Raw genomic sequence first — 9,241 nt, forward strand, 5'->3', positions numbered from 1 at the left:
AGTGGGGACAGATCACTGTCTGAGGTCTTCCTGCTGAAGTTAAATGGGGGGGGGGGGTCCATCCAGTGCTTCGAATGTATGTAAACATAGTCTCGTACAAGAAAGCAATGCCTTTGGTTTGTTTGTTGGATAGAGTCAAACTTCAATGTTTACTTGTTCCTTCATACGCTACTATACAGAGCCAAACAGCATGTGTGGCCAGGTTCCTTTTGTGACTAAAGAATATATTTTTGAAATAAAAAAAACCAAACATTCACCTGAACTAGGAAATTTCAAAGTCCCAAAATAATCCTCTGGAGGTACATTTAGATTCCATCGGGGCTGCTGATAGAAGGTTAATCTGATTTTAAAATGTAAAACCCTGCAGTTTAATGCTGGTCCCCCTCATGGTGACCATGAACACGGCACTTTCACAAATGGCCAACAGGGAAAGAAATCTGCCATCCTCATCTGGTCTGGTGTGTGGCACTGTAGTCCCATAGGAAGGTGGTGGACTCTGAATTGCCCTCCTAAAACGCCCCTCCGTTCAAAGGCAATTCGGACTGGGCAACCAATTTTTGCCTTACTAGTGACATCCATATCCCATGATAAAGGAATAAAAGCCACTTACTGACTGAAGATAGATCCTGCTTGTGTTGTGTGTGGAAGTTAAGCCACAGCTGGACTGCAAAAATCTCAACCAACAACAATTTTATCCATTTAAACAGTAGGATTTAAGAATGAATCTCTGCCCAATGATGTAGTTTATCTGCTAACAACCAACAGGGTGGTTCTCGGTTGCTAATGGCATAAAATCTGCTTCTTTTGAATGGCTAGTGCACCTATCAGATTATGTGTTGACCCTCAAGTGAGTTCAAGACATAGTTAATTGGACTTGCATAAAGCCTCTGACAGGCCATTTTTCCCAAATGGTCTATGCTGATATTTATGCTCCTATAAAAAGTTCCATTTATAAAGTATTAGAATGTTTAATATGCAGAATAGACATCACACAAAGACTGTTCTCCCAAAGTGCACACTTTGAAACGTGAATTAAAATTGAAAGAGATCAGATTGGTGTTGAACCAGAAATGTACAAACCAATTAATCCTGAACAAAAGCTGAGCAAAATCCATATTCCATTGTAAACTTACATTTAATTGCTTCTCAAATGAGCAGGACTTGGTGATCAAAGAACTATTCAATTGCATTAAATCTTGCATTGACAAACTTAATATCTCATGAAAAATAGAAAACTGTTTGACTAATTTATACTTTAAAGGGGTATTCAGATGTATTGGAGATTAATTACAGCTTCCATCAGTAAAATTTTACTTTTTAAAATAGAAAATAAACACTAGCGATCAGACTAATGTTTTACTGTACCATATATTGCCACTTTGATGTTGGAATTTGCTGGAGTTGATTGCACTAATTTCGCATCTACACAAAAACGGCTCACATCTGAACATGTTGCCTTAGGCAGTCCCAGGGTAGTCAAGATGTTGGTACTAGTCACATATGCAGCAGAATTTTGAGTTATAGGGAGGATGGTAATGACAGAGTGACAAGGGTGTGATAGAGGAATACAAAAACAAAAAAAGATAAAACTGTATCTCCCAGCTGCAGATCGAAGTGAAGCATTTTTACTGCTTGGTAGGCTGCTGCTTTAAGGTCCTGGCTCAGTTTCTGAAACAGGTAAAGGAGGAGCCCACAGTATGTGTTAAACAGACACCTTTATTCACAAAGCAGTGGCCACTCCAGATTCAAGGTTTCATTGGGTGTCTTTGAGGCACAGGACATCAGTTCCCATTACACTTGTTACAAGAACAAACATCGACCATTGTGACAAACATTAGGTAGTTTCCACTGGGGACATAAGACAACTGCAGAAATGTTTCAAGATTTAAGAAGATCCAATCCCAAAACCACCACCCCAAGGGCACAATCCAAAAGGAAAAGCAAACGTTGAACCAAGAACACTAACCCAAAGCTTGATAATTTCGATGGATCTTAACAGTACAATGGGAGGTGGAAAGATCCAAGAGTTTAGTGAAATTATTCCAAAAGGTTTAAAATACAGCTGAAGGCAGCAAATGCCAAAACCGTGCAGAGTTCTGGGTGTACGCTTAGTAATGCTGAAATTAGGAAGGGGATATGGGCAAGACTACAGGGCAGCATGGTGGCTCAGTGGTTAGCACTGCTGCCTCACAGTGCCAGGGACCTGGGTTTGATTCTAGCCTCGAGTGATTGTCGGTGTGGAGTTTGCACATTCTCAGTGTCTGCGTGGGTTTCTGCCCACAGTCCGAAGGTGTACAGGTTAGGTGCATTAGTCATAGACTATGTAGAGTAGTAGGGATTGGGGAACGGGTCTGGGTGGGATACTCTGAGGTTCGGTGTGGACATTTTAACTAAATGGCCTGTTTTCACACTGTAGGGATGCTAAGAGTTAAGCAATGCCCAGATGGAAAAACCCATAAAACTGGTCAATGAGACATACTGATCAGACTTGTATACTTCAAACTTCCAGTATGACCAGTGTGTTCATTTCCAAGCATGACACTTAAAAAAAGCCTATTTTTGCCTCTGGAAAGGGGTGTGTCGGCGGGGGGGTGGGGAGAGGTGAAGAAAGAACCAATGCGCCAGTAAACACAAGAGTGGTGGAGAATGGAAAGACAGCTAGTAAAGTATGAGAATAGCTCAGATGCAGGTAACAAACAAGTCGGATGAGGTATTAGTGGTGGTGGGTGATGTTGTGGAGTGGCAGTCTTCTTGATGGGTGATTGAATGGTCATCTCACAGTCAAATATGACAAGTCTGTAAAGTCTGGTTGAGCCTCAGAGAGCTGTTAAGGAAATGGATAGAGTTGGTTGAGGTTTGGTTAGCTCAGTTGGCTGGTTGACCAGTTAGTGTTGCCAACACCACTAGTTCCTGTGCCAGTTGAGGTCACCAGGAAGGACTCTCCTTCTTGACTGCTCCCTTCATCTGAGGCATAGTGACTCTCAGGTTAAACTACCACCTCTAATGAGACAGCAGCCTCACCATCTGGAAGGATGATGGCTATTTTACAGTTGACAGCTAGGGAATAGAACTTACAATGGTGACCAAAGACTATCTTCCCAAATACTGAACTGGACAAAATTCCTTTTCACTCAGTACTGGAAACTGGGTGAAAATTTAACTATTTAGACACAGTGAAAGCAGTTGAGAGAGTGGGAGTAAGAGTGACTGTACCAAACTGTTTCCAGGTGTGCACCCTTGAAAGCAGATGCCAAGGGACAAGAAAGGGAAATAAATTAGGAAGGGTCAAAGGACAGATCCTTAGGGAATAACTTAGAAGCAGGGAGAAAAACCACTGCAGTCAATTCTCCGGCTACCACAGAGGCTGTAACGGCAAGGTCATTGGGTGCATTCGAGACAGACATTGATTACAATTTAGATATTAAAAGACAAAGAGGTATAGAGAGAAAGCAGGAATATGATGTTGAACAGCCATGATCATATTAAATAACAGAACAGGCTTGAACAGCTTAATAATCTACTCCTGCTCCTTGTTTCTACATTTCTCCCATTAGGGAGAATCATCCATAAACAAGACTTCAAACAGGTAGAGAAGGAAATAGTGCACTTTTGTTAATGATGTCTGATGTTAAGCAGATTATGTTGTGAGCAATGTTAGTCCAGCGATAGGAACGGAAACCTAACTGGCGAGATTCTAACAGAGTTCTGGGAAAGAGGGGTATGGATTTGGGAAGCAACAAGATTGGAGAAGCAGTGGCAGTTCAAAAGGGCAAAAGGAAAAGATTTGTGGGAGCAGTGGTTGATGGCAGATTTAAAGAGATACTCAATCAGGTAAAATAATTCCAGCAGAGTTAGCTACAGTTGTGTTAGGGTGAATGGGCATCCAAAGTGTGGGAATATGAGTTGATGGGTTTACACAGAGGGAGAGCTGGAAGGGATAAGTGGACAGTGAACTTAGTGCATTAGGGACTTAGACAGAAGTGGAAGAGAAGATGAGGAGTTGCGTGGTTAAAATATTGAGTGCGGAATAAAATTAAGATGTCACCTTTTAAAAATGGTACATGGATGGACTGCAGGAAACAAAGACTTTAACTGCAGTCAAGAGGAGACACTCAAAGCAAGAGAAGCTGTCAGAGGAGTAAGCAGATAGACACACAGTTATAAAAACATGCCACTAGTGGCATTCTTAGAAGGGCTAGTGGTTGAATGAATAGCTATTTAGGAAAGCTTGTTTCGAAAAGGAATAAGTGTGCCATCACCTTAACCAGGTTTCTGTCAAGAACATGTCAATGCATCATTCACAATGCCATCATTATTGGCAGCAAGGGCTTTTCTCCAAAGTGAAGAGATATTGTGGAAGGAGAAGGATGATGACTGGCAAAATACAAAATGTGAGGGTTGGAATACTTGAGTGGAAAGGGGTTCAAAATTCACTCCATTTTGAGCAGGAAGGTTTGCAGGTTCAGCAATTAACTGTTGTTGGTGAGGGCTGCTGTATACACTGGCTATGATAGGCCTTTCAGAGATATCTGGAAAGACAGAGGGATTGGCAGACAGGAAATCAAGTCCTGGACTGCAGGAGAATAGCATTGTCAGGGAGTAAAGAAGGGGCAGGGAGGGATAGGAGACAACATGAGAGGAATACCTAAGGTAAATTAAAACAAGCATAAAACAGGAGAGAAGGTTCTCGGAGGATCAAAAAGGAAAAAAAAAGATGAAGGGTAGAGAACAAAGTGAAGTTAAAGTACCATCTCAGGTTTGAAGCAGTCACTAAAATCTGCAGAGAGGTTCGACAAAGAGTTTTGGTAATGTACCGATTATTAGGATTCATAAAAAAAACTTTGTTAGATTAGTGGATAGGACACAGGATAGAGTTCAGGGTTAAAGTCAGAGCTCTCTTGGGATAAAAGTCCTTGCGGCTAAATTACAGACAATATTTCAGTCTGATCTTGAAAATCAATGTATTGCAGATCAGGACTAATACCGAAATTGAAAACAGAATAGTCACACATTCTGCAATTTGTGGATGTGAAAGGGGAAAGATAAATGGAATGAATAACTATCAGCAAACATGATTGGTTTCAGCCTTCTTAATGGTGAAATGTCAGTCTCAGCTGTTCGCTCACCCTGTAAAATTTGAAATTTTAAATCCAAATAAAAACTGCAGTATTGTGCTGTTTTGAAATACATTATCCCAGTGGCATGCAGTCAAATTCAGAATTATTCTCCATATGCTAGCTTGACTTCACCCTGCATCAGCAGATGATAAAGAAGTGGTTTTAGCATGTGCATTATCTCCGATATTCCTACTATCATGCATCTTCCGATAGATATACAGTCGACTTAGCTGTACAGAGCTTGTGACATGCATGTACTTCTTGTAATGCTGTCACTTAGATTAAAAAGATAAATGAGGTCTTCCTATGCAAACATTAGCAGCAACATAATTCAAGGGAGGTGGAAGCAAAGGCGGCTCAATTTGAATTATGATCATTTAAATATTATTTGATGCTGGGTGTTAAAACATTCCCTTTTACTTATCTTGCAAATGTACGAGACTTTAATACTGCTGCAAATTTACTTGAAATATCAGGGGTGTTTAACCAAGTGCACTGCAAACAAAGCATTACTAAACATAACTTATTGTGAAAAGGGAAAATTTCTGTCAAATCCAGTGAAAAGCATGTTTATTGACTCAAAACTCCAAAATCCTAAATGAAATTTCCATCAGTGGCCAAATGGCCTTTTCTATACTTCCCATCAGTAGAAAGAAAGGCCATTTAAAATGTTAGTTTTAAATTTAGGAGTGGTGTTGAAGGAAGCTCATTAAAAATGAGCAACATATTAAGCCCATATATCAAAGTTCAAATCAATTATGCAAAATTGATCACTATAGAACATTCATGCATGACCTCGAATAATAGGCATCCATTTTGAAAGCAAACATTCCAATTTGGAAATTTGGCAGGTTATGTGGGATTTCTTCACAATACAGAAGTCTGCAGTGGATATTTACAGTTTACTGCTCAATACACTGCAGAACACAAGTAGAGGTTGAATACAATAGTTACCATTTGGTGAAATTAAAACTGGACTTCAAGATGTTTCACTTCAGCCAGCAGTTGAAACTAATAACATTTAGGAGTCCTAAGCGTGTGTGAAATACTTTAGTCTGCCCAATTTTCACAAAACAAAATGCAGCCAAAAAATAAAACCCCCATTCTCTGTAATTTCCAGCATGTTGCCTTAATTACCAGAGCAAAACTAAATCAACCACTTGAATGGACTGGAATTGAGTCAGTGCCAGTTAACATATTCAACTCAGACACAGGTTCTGCTGCATCTGACCAGAGAGAAAAATATTCCTGAGCTTTTAACATAGCCGTGTGATTGGGACCACAACAGGTTTTACGAAATTACTGTGACATCAGACGCTGGGAAAGGTGAAAAACACCAGCAAGCCAGCCCTATAGTAGGGATTTAGAGTCTTAGGTCACAGAATCACAACACAGAAACAGACTCTTTGGTCCAACTCTTCCATGACCGCTATGTTTCCCAAACGATAGCCGCCCCATTTTCCTGTGTTTGGCACATATCCCTCTAAACCTTTCCTATTTGTGTTACGGTCCAAATAGCTTTTAAATGTTGGAACTGTACCTGCCTCTACCCCTACCACTATCTCAGGCAGCTCAATCCATGTATACTCCACTGTGTGAAAAAGTCGCCCCACGGATTGATTTTAAATCTTTCTCCTCTCACCTTAAAATTATGCCCACTAGTTTTGAACTCCCCTATTCCAGGAGAAAGGCCTTTGCTATTCACCTTATCTATGCCCTTAATGATTTTGTAAACCTTGATAAAAATCACTCCTTGGCCTTCTACGCTCAGTGATAAAAGTCCCAGCTTATCAAGCCACTCTTTATAACTCAAACCCTCAGCTCCCACTAACATCCTTGTAAATTTTTCCTGCACCCTTTCCAGTTTAATAATATTCTTCCTATAGTAGCGTGACCAGAACTGTACACAGTAGTCCCTATCAGAGCTTCCTTAAGGATTTGAAATTGTAATAGTGGTGCCTATAGACAAGACTGTAGGATGGAGGAACAGCAGGAGGCAAAAAAAAAATCAGATTAACGAGCCTGCTCTGCCCTTCCAAGAGATCATGGATAATTTGATAATTTCTCAACTCCACTTTCCTGCCTTCCCCCCATAAACCTTGGTTCACTTACTGATTAAAAATCTCTCAGCCTTCAATGTAATTAACAACCCAGCCTCAATAAGCTCTCGGCGGTAAAGAGGTCCACAGATTCACTACCCTTAGAACAGATTGTGGATCAGTAAAGTTCAGTCTCTGAGGTCTGAGAGAACATGGAGCATTCAAGTCTCAAAGCTAAACCCTAAATACATAGAGGTGGCACTGAGGATTATAACGGATGTCAGATGACATAAGTGTATATATAAAACCTCCCGAGGAAGGCACACTCAACCCCAAAACGTTACTTCTGATTTCTCTCACAGAAGCTGCCAGACCTGCTGAGCTCTCCGAGCAATATCTGGTTCTGTTTATGAATATAATTGTAGTTTCTTTTCATTGCAAAACACTTTGTATATACAGCAAATTCAGGGTGATTAATTTGAGACAGATCACAAATTAGAAGACCAATGAAGTTAAGCTTGATTAATGACAACATTGTAACAAGACGACATATCAATAGTTAATATCTAGATCCTGAACAATACTCAAGCTCAAACTGTGAACATTTAGTCTGCTTATGCACTAGGTCGGCTGTTGTTGGACTGAAAAGTCCTACATGGATTTAAGAAAAGTATCTCCAAAATGTTCAGAACAATTGTTTTTCAACACTGGTTCAAATGCGATCTACTCAGTTTTACCTTGAACAATTGCCCATACGTTTTCTCACTTGTCACAGTCATGTCATAACAAACTTAACAAAACACAACTTGGAAAAAGATTGTACAACGGAGTCCAGTTACTAGAAACGTTTACACTCCCAGAAATCCCAGATTAAAGCAGCTATGTCTCACTCTTGGAGTGAAACAATTAGCACAGTAATAGGCAATTTGGTATGAGAGTGGATTCGAAGAATTAAAAAGTGATCTTCTTTGGGTCATACTGGTTTTTGTAGCTGCCTCAATCCTTCCTTTAACAACTGTCTGTTCGATATTCCATTACAGTTCTTACCACGGTTAAAACCAAGCACTGCAAGTGGAAAATCCCCTATTTTACAGGGGTATAGCTCCAGTGCAGTGGTTGTGGGGAAAACTTCCTTACACTACAACAGACCTAATGACATGGGCATTAGATATCTTTCTCCATTCAAGCTTCTTATCCACGAGATGTTTAGGTGCAAAAGGAAGAGACCAGCTTTGCTTTTGCAACAGAACTTGCAAAACAAAAACAGTTCAAGACACGGACTTTGCAAATGGGACAAATTGCAAAGGAATCAGTTGACCGGCCTATAATAAGCAAATTACACAGAACCAACTAAAGATGCTGACATTTTAAGTAAATGTTAACCATTCAAGTTGTTTTAAAAACTAAATCAAAAAGCATCAAGGAAAAATAAACAAGAACAGGGCCTGTTATATTTTTAATCACTTTTTGATGATGACAGACTTGTCTTTTAAACTCAAAGATTTTAGACAAACATGCCTTAAAAACAAAATGTAACATTTTACACAGTACAATGCCACAAGACATGATGATGTTAAAAATCATTTGTGTAATAGTCATTGCACACATTCTCCCACCCCCCAAAGCCAAGGTAAAAGAGCGCTCTGGACTTCAGTATGGGAGTGCGGGGAATATCAGCACAGTACGAATGGTGGTCCATTGGAAAATAAATGACCCAACTCAAAACATCCTCGGGGTTTCTTCAGCCGCATGCCAACCCAACGTCCACTAGAGGGCGGCGCTGCAGCTCGCAGGGTTCAGGTTCCAGGGATCTAATGCAGCAATTTCTTTTGGTCTCTTTGCAAAATAAAGATCAGGGCTCTGTGTTTTTTTGATAAATTCAAAAATGGTCAAGGTTACTGAGTGGGAAGGAGGGAGAGAGGAAACAAAAGCAGACGCAAGACTGCAGATAAAGCATGGAAAGGAGCTGTGACCTAGAATTCTTTCAAGACAAATACAACTGGAAAACTAAACGCTGCGGTGCACATTTTCAAACTCCCTCACACAACTTTGCAGTTGCCACGGGCTGAAAAGGCGTCACTCCAT

The 9,241-nt window shown here is 40.2% G+C and overlaps 1 protein-coding gene across 7 annotated transcripts in view; it reads right to left on the minus strand.

Annotated features, from left to right (window-relative positions):
* The window catches only part of lmo3 (LIM domain only 3), a 227,474-nt gene that overhangs the window by 57,960 nt on the left and 160,273 nt on the right, over positions 1–9,241 (minus strand). The gene's annotated exons all lie outside the window — the stretch shown is intronic.

The sequence above is a fragment of the Chiloscyllium punctatum genome, chromosome 44, assembly GCF_047496795.1.
Source record: "Chiloscyllium punctatum isolate Juve2018m chromosome 44, sChiPun1.3, whole genome shotgun sequence".
NCBI lineage: Eukaryota > Metazoa > Chordata > Chondrichthyes > Orectolobiformes > Hemiscylliidae > Chiloscyllium > Chiloscyllium punctatum.